General features: G+C 43.7%; 1 protein-coding gene across 1 annotated transcript in view; it reads right to left on the reverse strand.

Annotated features, from left to right (window-relative positions):
• The window catches only part of LOC133497966 (CUB and sushi domain-containing protein 1-like), a 521,981-nt gene that overhangs the window by 348,431 nt on the left and 158,718 nt on the right, over positions 1-14,832 (reverse strand). The gene's annotated exons all lie outside the window — the stretch shown is intronic.

A 14,832-nucleotide genomic window follows, 5' to 3' on the forward strand; every position in this document is an offset into this window, starting at 1 on the left:
ACGGAGTGACAACTAACAACTTCAAACCTCTTTTTGCACTTGTCAAATTTCAGCTCACCCATAACGGTCCAACCACAGCTCAAATCGCCCCACAAATTGTAACATCGTAGTAACAATGTTGTTCGTTAGCCCATCTATGGAATTTTGCCTTGTTTGTTAGCAGTGACCTAAAGAAAGCTACTGTATGGGGTTGCTTTTAAATACAAAACTTGTAAATTAATTATTTTATGGACAATGGCATGACAACTAACAACTTCAAACCCCTTTTTGCACTAATCAAATTTCAGCTCACCCGCAACAGTCCAACCACAGCTAGAATCGCCCCAAAAAGTGTAATTTGGGTCCCTCCAATCTCAAGACATTTCTGCATATTGCATTACACAGAAATATAACAAACATGCAGGGCAAAAATGCCATTCCAGCAAGAAAAAAAAAGCTGTAATTATCCCTGATTTCCAAGCCGTTAGGGTTCAAATGATGGTTGTTCAACCAACTGGGAGTTGCATAACTCTTTGCCTTTGTACCCTGCACGGCGTTTGTCGCCAGTGCACAATACAAATGTCGAAATCAGACAAGCGTAATTTGCGCAGTGAGAGTGTGTTAAATTACATGGGATGAAATCCAGCCGCCCTGTAACGCTGAACAGGAGAGGCAGTAGAGGTGGCATTGAAAAAGAATTGATGTACATACTGTACGGCTGGGAATCCAACAATACGTCCGCATACAATAGCATAGACATAACAAGAGGCTGGACTGGAGAGGATCTCTTCACTGCCACAGGGCAAAAGCAAAGCTCTCGCATATAGGAGGTTCATTTAGAGGTTTCATATGTGAAAATGGCGTCACTGATGGTGTTGTGGTACTCACACCTGACTTTGGTGCAGCCAGCGTGGGATCGACTCCTGCTCAGTGATGGTGTTGTTATATTAACACCGAAAAAGGCATTGTAGACTTAATACTTAGCTTTACTAATAATGGGAACTGTGAACAAGGGCATCAAAGTCTGGTGTTGCTTCTGTTGTGGCAATTATTAGAACATCAACTGTTCTGCATTTTTTTTGTGCAAATATGCAAATCCTATGGTTGAAACAGTGAGTAAGTGGACCAATGACGCAAAGACCAAACTTCAAGACTGCTTAAACTGCAGAGAAGGAGTGTCTTTGAATTTTCAACCGGCAGCCTGGACATTTCGCACTTTCAACTGTCACAAGGCATCGGTGCGGGGGAGGATCCAAACGCAGGACTCCGAGGCAAAACCATAATGTCCAAAGGGTTTTATTTCAGAAGCAGTGTCCGCACCCGTGATACCCGGTGCAAACTCAACGAACTGGCAAATGCCCGTGACGAAGACTCCAACATAAATACATGGTCAATTAACGTGCCGAATGTGCAACAGTGCCAGAGGTGGCACTGCCCAAAACGTTGACCAGGCCACGCCCCTCCTGGCAGTGCTCCAGCCCCGCTCATGACATCAATAACACCAAGCTGTGTTTCATGGCCAAACTTAAGCAACTTGACCAGGCGAGAAAGGATACCGATCAAATTGGGGACAAAAGAGCTGTACGATGGCGCTAGAAATCGCAAAACAGAATAAAGTAACATTGCAAAGAAAAATCATGCAGAAAAGCTGGAAAACCAGTTTACTCCCAACGAATCTGTGTGTAACAAGGATTAAAATGGCTAACGACTTCAAGGGACCACATCAACAAGCAGAGAACAAAAGAGGACTAGGTGACAACTTGAACATCTTCTACTGCAGATATAAAAAGAACACTTTCACACCACGGCGTCAATGATCACGGCACCTCTTGACTTCTGTGTTTATCATTCATGAAGAGGATGTAAGACACATCGTCAATGTACAAAAGATCAACAAAGCAGCGGGCCCAGACCTTGCATCTCCATCCTGCCACAAAGTCTGCAAGGACCAACTCGCTCCAATTTTCACACATACATTGACTTATTGACCTTTGCAATTTATTTGTTAATCTTGAGAAAAGCAGTTCTTTCCCACAGAGATAACAATTGTGTCTACAAGGACTTGATCAAGTCATCCAAATGTTTCCGAGCAAGACTGTTTTTCTCTTTCCTTTTCTTGGGGGTGTGGAGTTCTTTCAGAACTCGTTCCTTGCAGGTGTTCCAGATGTTCCCGCTTGCCCCGGAGCAAGACAAACCACATATTACTTTCTATACACCGGTAGCAAGAACAACGACACGTGTGCAAGAGCCGTACAGTATGCGCACACACAAACAAACGTCAAACCATCTGGAATGTCCAGATTGATTTCAGATTGTTCTCCACTTTTTTTCCGACCCAATTCACCTCTCCCTCTCAGCACTTGTTATGCATGTCTTTCATTGCATCTCCAGTTGCCTCACTCTTCTGTCCACACTGTTTGCTGCCGCCAAATCTTAACTTTGAACAGATGGGATGAGTAGGACTTAGCAGTTATTTGCATCACATCAAATAACACATTGGAGCAACATACTCGGAGCGAGCAAATACTGTTTTGGCTTGGTGAGTTCACCCCAACTAGTTTTTCATGCTTGGTGCAGTGCAGCCTCTCTGTTACCAGATTGTCTAGTGGCTGAAAGCCATATGGTCGGTTCAAATAAGAGCAACGTACTTAGTTCAAGTAGGAAAGAGGCCTATTGGGACTGCAAATGGGGAAGGAAAGGAGTGAAACATCAGGTCGTTCAATTGCCGCCGTAAAGAAACATAATTGAAGAACAAACTCCAGGATGCCGGTTGACAAATTTGTTCGCCTTTTGGAAGAACAACAATCTTCACTATCAACTTATCCTCATTAACATTGCAGGTGTGCTGGACTTATCCCAGCTGACTTCAGGCGAGAGACGGGGTACATCCTTGACTGGAGACCAGACAATCGCAGTGCATCTTTGTCGTCATGATACACCTTTTACGAATCAGAATCGTCTTTTTGCCAAGCATGTAAAAAAGAAGTTTGTGATTCCTCTGAAGCCACAGAAAATATGATGTATGTGTTTCTATGATGGGCCTTTTCGAGGATGGGGATGGCTCAATGCGTCAATGAGCTCAACTTGAGTACTTACGGTTTTCAGGTTTTTTGGAGCTGTGCTTTTTATGTTGTGTCGTTGCTCACCAGGTTTTTAAAGTAATAAACTCATTTTTAAAATGTAAGGAGTAGGAAGTACATATATCCAACCATCCATTTTCTGAGCTGCTTATCCTCACAAGGGTCACAGCAGTGCTTGAGTCAATCCCAGCTGTCATCGTGCAGGAGGCGGGGTACACCCTGAACTGGTTGCCAGCCAATCGCAGGGCATATGGAGACAGACATTCGCATTCACAAACACACCCTTAGAAATTTAGAAAAGAAAGCAATTTAGAGTCTCCAATTAATATATGTTTTTGGGATGTGGGAGGAAAATGAAGCGCCCAGTGAAAACCCACGCAGGCACGGGAAGAACATCCAAACTCTACACAGGCGGGGTCAGGAAGGAATCCCAGTCCTCAGAACTGTGAGGCCAACGTTCTACAGCTGGGCGCCCCTGCTGCCAAGTACATATATTTGTGTTTAAAAATTAAAGACGAAAAGTAAAATGTCTCCATAAAAATAAGTACAAACACCGAAAAAATGTACTGAACTTCCTAGCTCTGAGCATTAGTTTCTGTTCTGTAAGTATAAAAATATATGAAACACTGTCAATAAGTTCATTTCAGAGAAATTCTCAAAACAGATACTGTAGTTACTAGAAGGTTATGATTGTTTTTATCCATAAACAAACAAAAGATGATCCCTGCTGTGAAATGTTGTTGTCCCATCCTTCATTCCATCTTCTTGGTCAGGTTGCGGGGGCAGTAACTTTAGCAAGGAAGCCCAGACTTCGCTTTCTCCGGACAGTTCCTCGAGCTCTTCCGAGGGGGATCCTGAGATGTTTGCCAAGTAAGCCAAGAGACAGGAACTTGGGAACTTTAGGAACTCTGGGCAAATCTCACCCAACCAGTGTCCTTGCCACAAATATTTTCAACCACCTTGGTGACCTCAACCCCAGAGATTGGAAAGCCCGCGTAAGAAACCTTAGATTCTGCTTCCTCATGAGAAAGTGTGTCAGTGAAAAATTTCTCCCCACCGATTCACAGTTTCGCATGTCGAGGTCAGAAGTCCCCCATCTCCACTATACACATCGAGAACTCCAATAACATAACACCACTTGGGTTCTGATGGGGAGACGGGGGTCCTCCCAACCACACCCTTCCAGGTCTCACTGTCATTGCCTGAGTATGGAATTCGCCCAGCAGAACGATGGAGTCACCAATGGTATGCTCTCCAACACCACCTCTAAGGACCCCAAAAGGGGTGGTTAGTCTGAATTGCCATTTGGTGCATAGCCACAAACCAGATTCAGGACCCATCCCTAACCCGGAGAAATGGGAAGTCCACCTTCTCATCCACTGGGGTCAACCCCAATATACAGGCACTGAGTCGGGGGGCAACAAGTATACCCACACCTGCTCGGCCCCTCTCACCGTGAGCAACTCCAGAGTGGAAGAGAGTCCAACATCTCTCAAGAAGACTGGTATCAGAGTCCAAGCCATGCGTGGAGGTGAGCCCAACTATATCTAATCGGAACTTCTCAACCTCACGCACTACCTAGGGCTCCTTCCTTGTCACAAAGGTGACATTTCACATCCCTAGAGCCGGTGGTCAGATCACCAAAGTCCACCGTCCAGCTCACAGTGCACCAGACCCCTATCACCCCTCCTACAGGTGGTGAGCTCACGGGAAGGGGGAACCATGTTACCCTTTCAGGACGTGCCCACCTGGGGCCCAGGAATCCCTGCCACCAGGCAGTCACCTTGGAGCCCCACCTTGAGGCCTAGCTCCAGAAGGGGCCCACGGTGACCTGCATCCGGACAAGGGAAACCTACATCCAATATTTTATTCATCATAGGGGGTTTTAAAGCCGTCTTTTGTCTACTCCCTCACCTAAGATCTGTTTGCCCTGGATGACCCTGCCAGACAAACCCCTCCACCACGATAAGGTGACATCTCAAGGACAGGATTGTTCTCCCACTTAGATCCAAAAAATGTGTTTTATGAGGTTGGATCCACTCCCGTGTTCCCTTATTTATTGTGTGCAAAATATGTCACTTGTGAAGATCAAGAGTGTACATATGTTGACATGTGGTAACATTCATGTTTGCAGGAGTAGAAACAGCAACAGCCACATACGAAAGCACATCGATGCACGCAACATTTGCAGTCCCGATGTGTCAGTCTTCATTAAAGTGCCACACTAAATCATGTTGCCTTTGATTCATTTCTCATGGGCTGTGTATTTTTTCTGTGGCCTATTTAACATCCATCCATCCGTTCTCCAAGCTGCTTATCCACACCAGGGTCGTGGGAGTGCTGGAGCCTATCCCAGCAAACTTCGGGCGAAAGGTGGACGACACTCTGAACTGGTCGCCACTATTTTGTGTCATACAGAGCACAAATGCACAGTACGTACAAAAACCGCAATCATTTCTGGATTTAAATTCACTTTAGGTCATTAATGGGTGGGTAAACAAAGATGACTAAATGAGATGGTGAACTAGAGAAGAGCCCGAGCTGCTCCCTAGCTCATAAATCATACGGCGTCCCCCTCGTCCCAAATCAGATCTATCTTTCTCAATTGAGGTGTGTCGAACTACTGACTGTAGTGATTCAATGACATCTACGAAAGAAGAGTGCTTTTTTTTGTCCAGGGACATCTTTTTTTCTTCTTTCTGTAAATCAGCTCTCTCAGATGCGTCACCCCCCCTCCCTCCTTTTTCATTATGTCACAAACTGTCCATCTCTGCCACAGTGGCTTTGTCTCACTGAAGAGCTCAATCTTCGCTGTCGATGGCTCCATACCTCTACCATACGTCCATCCCTCTCGACACGTTGTGAGGATTACCAGCATCCGTGCATCTCTTTCTCCCCCCACCTTGCACAGGCATCCTCTCCCCTCGGTCCTCCACTCATCGTGTCACCCCCCTGGCTCTCTTTTTGACCACGATTATCTCAGGATTATCGCAACTACGTCTCTTGCTGAATGTTATTACTTCTCAACCTGGCTTCCTTGCTGTAATTATTGTAATGCCATATTTTCTCCCTCTTCCCAAACCCCTCCCCCTGATGTCATTATAAGCTGTCGTGGTGCGTCCCTTCTTATCTTGCTCGAATGTTAGCTTGTTTTCAATGCACCCACTCCCATCCTATATTAAACACACAAAGAAAGGAATAATACCACACCCTCTCTCTATCTTTCTGTCTGTCTGTCGCTTTGTCTGTCTTTCTCGCCGTCGCCATCCCCGTGCTCACCTCTGGTCCGATGTCAAACAAGTGAAAGTAAATAGGGCTTTAGTCAGATTGAAGCCCCGCAGGCTCCTTTGTTGGTGCTAAATCGGCAGACTAATCGAGGGGGTCTGGTCAAATGGATGTAAAACTTTCGCTTTTTGAACTTTTTTTCCCCACCAGTGCAAACTTGCTTACCGCTTCAAAACTGCGAAGTGCAAAATATGTTGCCCGCTGCAATTTGTTTGATGCAAAATTATGTTTCGAGATGAGAGACATACCCAGTCACTGGTCACCATGGCAACCAAGCAAGGAAGAGATGAGACATGTATCATTTCCTACACACTCTTGGGAAGTATTGAGGCAATGTCCAGAATAAACCCCAATGACTGCCAGCAAAAAAAAAAAAAAAAAGGAGCAGCTTGGATCGACAATAGCAGCCATAGGAGAAATCGATGCTGCGTCTGTGTGTGTTAGTTTGAGGGGAAAATAAAAAAAAAAGACATGATCAAAGAAGCAATTAAGTATGAAGCCGGGATGTGTGCGGGAGAGAATTGCATGTGATTGCGTGATACCCGCATTTGCATCTCTGTGTCTGTATGAGCAGCAGAAAACATAAGCTTCGTTTTATTCCCTTCGTTCTTACTTTCTGCAGGAGAGGCGCCCGCTCTATAATCAATCCACCACCAACAACCTGCAATTGGAACGCTTTATATTTTGAATGATGAATGGGGGATGTGTTGGATTCCTCGAAAACAAACAAAGGGCCGACAAAAAAAATGAAAAAGAACTTGGAGAAAAACAATCATTTGAAAGTAAACACAGGGCATCAGTGTCATATCCTTGCTATTTCCCATCATAATTAAAATTAAAAAAAACAGCAGCAAAATATGTATTTTTATTTTTAAAAAGAGTGATGGATGTGTTTTTCACTGCAGATATTATTGTTTCTTGATTGTTTATAGGCTATAACTGCATAAATCCGTTATTTGTACGTGCTTCACCAGTTTCAGCGAAACAGAGCTCACTTGTTTGTCTGGTGCTTTGGGAGCTGCAGTCATGCCAGCGATGGTCGAGCGCTGTGGGCGGTCTTGTGGCGCGATGGCGAATTGGGAGTTGCGGGACCCAGATCAGGTGTGCAGCCTAACCATTTAATAGGTCACGCAGTTACAATAACCGACGTGACTGAGCCAAAATAGAGAAGTACACGGGGTCATTTGTCAACGCCTACGCCGAGGGAGGCCCGAGGAAACATATTTAAACCTCCCAGTGTGGCAGCTCTGTCAGATTTAAAGCTGCAGGCTGTTAGCATGAGAATGGAGGCAAGCGAATAAATGAAAAATATTATTCACTTTTTTGACTTTCATTTTGTTTGATTTGAGATAGAAGTTTGGGGGTGTTGTCCGCGCAACCTATGAGATTATTTTCTTTATGTATGATCATTAGGATTTAACATTAACACCCTGCAACTAGCCTAATCCGGGAGGAGGATATTGCCTCTCACACTAGCAGCTTTGGCAGGTTGAGTTTTATATGTGTATTTATTTATATTTGGATATTTAAAGGTCAAGTGTCATGCCTATAAACATTCTAAAATATATATTTTAATGAAAAATACACCTCGAAAAAATAAATATGAGCGGAGAGCGCGTCATCCATGTGCAAAGTAGCGGAAGTCTCATTCGACATCCAAGTGGTCGCCATATTGCCTGCAACGTCTGTCCATTACGTCACACCGAGACATTCGCCATTGAAAACACGCTGTGCCACCTTCTGTGGGACACGGAAGCTCTTTTCAAAGAAGAGAACATCTCACAATCGAGTGAAGTGATCGGGGCAATATTACCCTATCGTTTCAAGCCATATTTAGATGATATGCGGATCACTTCTAACTAACAACAGATGCCCAGACAGTATGTATGAGCCAGCCCGGCTGAAGCCGTGCCTCGTTCGCGGTGGACGCGGCGCCGCCGAAGCCGCTTCCCGCGGCCGAAGCCGTGCTCAGCGCCGATGGGTACAACGACACGACTTACGTGCGTGGATCTTTTGTTACAATCTGAGAGGATCACGCCCCCTCACCCAATTTTTCTTAGTAGCTGTATACACACCTTCCTGACATTTGGAATCCACAAAGGTCTCGTCCTTTACACCCAGTGCAATCCATTTTTCACGACGAACCGGGTCTTTTTGATAAGTATGAAGAATTAATCCATCCTCCAGAGTGTTCGAACAATATCCAGCAATACAAAGAGCCGGCACTTTAGCTAACACGAAGGAACAAAGAGCTACCTTCCGGAGGTAAAACTAGTAGAAACATACAAGAATGCTTGAGTGGGCGTCTGCTACTAACGTCACTTCCTGCTTCTTCTTGAAAACAAATCTCTCAAGAGGATTTTCATGGCGGGAGTGACAAAAAGGCATATGTCAAAATCATGTGTGGTGAAAAAAACAGATGGGTCCATTCCAACTGCCTTTTTTTTCCATTAATAACATACTAATAATCATGCATTTCATGACAGTAGCATTTTAAAAACAGACTCAGTGAACTTTGTTTGGCGGTTCCGATTCAGAAGTCCGATATGGATGGTGATTCTTGCAGTGTTACAAATTTACAGCCTGTAGTTTCATTTTGGGAGTGCAGTTGTGCAAAAGGTCATTTACATTTAAAAGAGATGTAAATCTAGTTCTTTAAACTCGCTGTAATAATATTGAACACAATTATCCAACAGCAAAACTGTGCCTAATGAAAATGCTTCGTAACTCTGGGAGACCGCTTGCCTCAGTGGTTCGTGATCATCATGATTGCGAGGGGAGTCGATGTCCAACATGCACCTGGAGTCAGGTCGAGCAGAGTGGAAAAGCTCAACGCCGATCTCGACGCCAGGCAGCATGTTTCTTTGCCACGGAAGCCTGACAGCGTACGCAACCTTTGTGGTGACATTCTCCATCACAACTGTGTTTATAATGAGGTTCTGCACTGGCTGCCAAAAGTGTCACTCAAACACGTACAACCACTATAGAGAAAAAACAAAAAGACTGACCAGATGAAATCAAAATTTGCTATCAAAACTAACGCTGCAACCCTCCCCCCCGGCCACGTCGACACCTTGAACCAGGTGTCACCAAACATGGTCTCTGTGGCCACCAGGTTGCCCCAAATGGCCCCGTGAGTAATTAGGGGGCTCGTTCTAAAAATAGCCTACTGGTGATGTTCATTGTAAAATTACTAGAAATGTTGCAGAAGTGAGGCGGCACGGTGGATAAGCTGGTAAAGCGTTGGCCTCACAGTTCTGAGGACCCGGGTTTGATCTCGGTGCCGCCTGTGTCGAGTTGGCATGTTCTCCGGGCACTCCGGTTTCCTCCCACATCACAAAACATTAATTGGACACTCTAAATTGGCCCTAGGTGTGATTTTGAGTGCGAATGGTTGTTTGTCTGTATGTGCCCTGTGATTGGCTGGCAACTAACTCAGGGTGTACCCTGCCACAGCTGGGATAGGCTCCAGCACTCCTCGCGACCCTCGTGAGGATAAGCGGCAAAGAAAATGGATGGATGGATGTTGCAGAAGTGATCATTTGAAAGTGCAAACACATAAAAATAACATTGCAAATTGACATTTTTCTCTTCCCTACTTGCTAAATCAGTGTTGATTATGATTGGAAGAAATAATTAGTCTTCACATAAATGAATGTTATTAATTAATAATAAGTTATGATGATGGCTAATTAGAGCAAATGGTAAAAGAAGTATGTCCCAGTTTCAAAAAGGTTGGTGACCCCTGCTAAATGTAGCATGCACTGTTCACCAGAGGCTAACGCTGTTAGCTAAAGCTGATGTAGTTTTTATGTTTGCATTAATTTTTTTTCATCTGTGGTATTTTAATACACACATATAGTAGTTATGATCATTGCACTCTGATAGTCAGATTCTGTAAGCGGTCCTGAGGTCCACTTTACAACACGGGGGCGAAGGGACCAAGATCTCCCTAGTTTTCCCTTTAACACAGTCTGTTCGAACCAGATCTTATCTGCACTTTTCTGGGTCAGCGTTCTGTATGAAAGGCACAGACGTGGAATGAAGGATCAAGCCGTTCCCGAGTCAGAGCTGCTTTGCCGCCGTGTGAATGAGCCATCTCGCTTCGCTTCTCCCACGCCGTTGCGTTAAAAGCACTGCGCCTTCTGTGGAGGCTTAAGGCAGGCCTTTCTATGGCTCTGATGCAGCTAATTTGCGGGATCTCGGTATAAAACGAGCTTATTCCTGCCCCCGAACTGTGGAATAACCTCCCGCTCAACGTCGCCTTACAAAGAGGGGACTTTTTTTTTTTAATGGTTTCCTCGGCTTTTAAACGAGATGCCGTTTTGAAATTGCGCTTGCGCTTCCGTTTGCGATTGGCTGGCCAGGTCAGGGTGCACCCCGCCTCTTCCCCAAAGACACCTGGGATGGGCTCCGGCACTCCCGACACCCTTGTGAGGATTAGCCGCTCAGAAAGTGGATGGACGAATCGATGGACTTTTGTTTGTCTATATTTTACTTTACTTTATGACTTATGAGTCCCCTTTGATGCACTCGTCTACCAACTAGTGTAGGGTGGACCCCACCTCTCGCCCAATGTCAGCTAGGATAGGTATAAACTCCCCTCTGAAGAATAAGTAAAATATAAAATAAACATACTTTTAAATGGATTGCTTGGGTTTTCTTCACATTCTTTTGGATTATTATGATTTATTTTCCGTTTTATACTTACATTTTAGAAGCGACTCCAAAAAAAATGTTTTTGCAGGGGTGGGACAAATTTATGGCATATCAGTGGGTGAATTGAATTTTATATTTGAATAAATTGATTCACAAACCTGATTTGGGAATAAATTAAAATCTTAAATCAATCGTTAGTCATTAAAAATAGAGGTGATAAATCTAGGACATCCTCCTCCATGTTTCTTGCACAGTACATGGCTTTAATTTTACTTTTTTTTTTTAAATCTTTGTTTTTAATATTTATAAGTTCTTGTTGCGGTGGCACGGTGGATCAGCTGGTAAAGCGTTGGCCTCACAGTTCTGAGGACCCAGGTTCGATCCCCGTGCCTGCATGGGTTTGCTTCCAGGTTCTCCGGTTTCCCCCCCACATACCAAAACAACACGTGACATTAATTGGACACTAAATTGCCCCGAGGTGTGATTGTGAGTGCGGCTGTTTGTTTCCATGTGCCCTGCGATTGGCTGGCAACCAGCTCAGGGTGTACCCCGCCTCCTGCCCGTTGACAGCTGGGATAGCCTCCAGCACTCCCTGCGACCCTCATGAGGATAAGCGGCAAAGAAAATGGATGGATAAAAGTTGTTGTTGCCTTCTTTTCCTCTTTGATTTTAAATGCTGTTCATCTTGTAAAAAACATTGGGTTACATTGCGTATGAAATGCGCTCGAGAAATAAATTTTGCTTCGCTCTGACTGCGGCCACAGTATGTCACATCATCATCATCCGCTCAGGTGTGTAAGAAGAGTTTTTCCGTCAAAGACTTCTGCAGTTTATCTTGTCAAAACCTCTTCGCTCTAGATTTTTCTCGACCAAGCGGCGGTGTTCTGAGTCAATGACGAGGAAACACAAATACATACGCATATCATCAAAGAGGAAAAGATGAGCCAATGAAACTCAGTGATGCCTCGCTGGCCTGGCAATGCATTCAACTAAAAAAAGCAGCAGCATGCTCAATATTTAACTTCCCCTTGGGGTGAGCTAAAAGAGAAAAAGCGGATGAGTTGCATTCTTGAAAAGTCAACCTGTAAATTTGATAGCGAGCAGGGCGTCGGCAAACAAACACACACAGTGACTTTTCCATAAATGTACTGCAGCAAAAAACAACAACAACAACAAAAAAGATGGAGATCTTTGTCGTTTAAAGGTGAGCGAATATGAAACCCACTCAGTCAGCAAAGTGCCCAACATGTGTCAAGTGTAGCTATAGTGAGCACTCGTCCCTACATGCAGTAATTTCTGTTTATGAGTCTGCTTGCACACGCATGTGAGAGTGTTTGTGTTTATTGCGTGATATAAACTGCAACCCTGGTCAGCTCTGGCTCAAAATGAATTTTTTGACACACACACAAGCCAAAAGTCACACAGTTTAATCACTTTCTGCTTGATGTCGCTTTTCTCCCTCCCTAATCTTCTCCTCAATGCAGTTATTTGTCCCTGACAGGTCAATCAATGTCATCCAAATATAATGCATCTTTTATTGCAAATATTTACTTTCGGCTATTTCTCTCAATAAGAACATCAAAAGAAAAAAGAACGGCGATTCTTTTTTTTTTTTTTAATTGTCTTAAGTGTCATACTGCTGTCCCAACGCTTTAAACACGGCTTCTGTCTCATTTCTCGTCGTGTTGCTAAAATGTCTTTGTGATTGTGATTGATTTTAGCAGCTTCGTATTACGGCGCATTACATCACGCTTGGTTACTTGCATCAATGGGGACAAAAATGAGACAGGTGTTAATGTTGCTTTCTTTTCCCCTTTCATTTTTGTCAGGAGAACAGGAGATTTCAAGTGTTCAAAAGAGCGTATATCCCTTGGTCCATTTTGTGGGCGGCTTATCCTCACAAGCGACTATCCCAGCTATCTTTGGGCAGGAGCCAGGGTAAAACCTGAACCGGGGAGAACAGGCAAACTCCACACAGGCGAGTTGAGTTTGGTGGAGTTGACATCATCCATTGCCTCTAGTCAAAGTTGACAAATTAACTCAGTCAATTTGCTACAAAGCACATGACTCATATATTAAGTTTAAGTTCTTAATGAATGATTTTCCAGATATGTCAATGTCTATGCCATGTATAGTCTGGAAAGGATCAATTGCCCTTCCAGTAGATAGATGGTACACGTAGCCACCTGTTGCCATGCATACTGCATTATATCAACATTGTGTTCAGTTAAACATGCCCAGATTTCCCAACCAAGTACCGTACTTTCCGGCTTATAAATGGCGACTTATACGGTGATACGGCTAATTTGTGCTTTTTTTTTTTTTTTCTAACGGCCGCAAGAGGCACTCAAATGGAAAAGGTAGGAGTGGGACCGGTGGAATATATGTGCCGAGGAAGTGACTTTTAATTATATGTTTTGTTTTAACAGGCCCTGTTAGCACTGCGCTAGCCCTGTGGGAGTGTGTTGATGCTGTGGTACTACCGCGTCTCAGTGATTTAGGTATTTTTATATATTTTTTTAAACCGGCCCTGTTAGTGCTGTGCAACCGTGAGGCTACTTTTTTTTTTTTTTTTTTTTTACCAGTATCTTTTTTTTTCCCCCACCAGAACTGTTCGTGCTATTTTAAGGTAAGCTCATATATTAAAACTTTGAAAACTCTTTCTGTGTACCGTCTTTCTTTGTAAATATGTCGTGTTTCAATGTAGGCACATGCGGCTTATAGACAGGTGGGGCTTATGTATGTACGAAATGGTGTTTCCTTTACAAATATACTGGGTGAGGCTCATAATCAGGTGCGCTCTGTAGGCCGGAAATTACGGTAAGTACATTTGTGAAGAAATTGAGACAAGATAATCATTATTTCTGTATTTTTGTTTGGTGTTGATCCGTGGACATTTTCTCGTGTAAAACAAGGGCCTTGGCTCAGTTAAGGTTGGGAGACATGGGTCTAAATTGTGAGAAAACCCACACAAGGTTTTATGAGCGGAAACGCTGCCAGCCAGGAAAGGAAAAAGGGCAGACAGGGCTGGAAATAATCACAACGTAAATTATTTAGCTTTCTTTCTCCAGTGAATTAATTGTTTTCTGTCAATTCTAGCATTCACCTAATTAGTTATACCTACTTTGGCGTCGTGTATTTTCCATCCAGAGTTCCACTGGAGGCGAGGCAGACTTATCAGGACGGCAAAGAACACCACTGCGTCATTATACTGCATGCGGAGGTCTACTTCCTATTTTACTCAGCCTTTTGTGGAACTTATTGCTCTCTGTGGATTTTGGGAGATGGAAAAACAAGAGATGGGCGAGACAGACTGAGATGCTCTGCTGCACGATTTGCCTAAGAATTGTGTGTCTGCCTCTATGCGTGTCCCTCAGAGAAAACACTAACACTTGCTTTGTGTGAGAGAGCCGGAGGATACACACACACACGCACGCACACATTCACACACACACACACACACACACACACACACTTTAGGGTAGATTTACACTGCAGGTAAAACAATCTGATTTTGTGCCTTGTAGAAGAACATTATGTAATAACAGCACATAAAGTCATTAAGTTGGATCATGCAATAAAAGTCCTAAACCTATCACTGAACAAGTTTTGGCCAATAACGTAATAACTTACTCGATTATTGACTGTTTTTTTACATTATTTGTCTGGTAAAAACAAATCAAAGTACTGACCAATCCAATATCTGTGGCCAAAATATAATAAAATAGCTCTCTCTCACGATCTCTGTATGTATGTATACATGTGTATACTGTGTGTGTATATTATATACATCCATCCATTAATTTTCTTTGCAGCTTATCCTCATGAG

Source organism: Syngnathoides biaculeatus, chromosome 3 (assembly GCF_019802595.1).
Source record: "Syngnathoides biaculeatus isolate LvHL_M chromosome 3, ASM1980259v1, whole genome shotgun sequence".
NCBI lineage: Eukaryota > Metazoa > Chordata > Actinopteri > Syngnathiformes > Syngnathidae > Syngnathoides > Syngnathoides biaculeatus.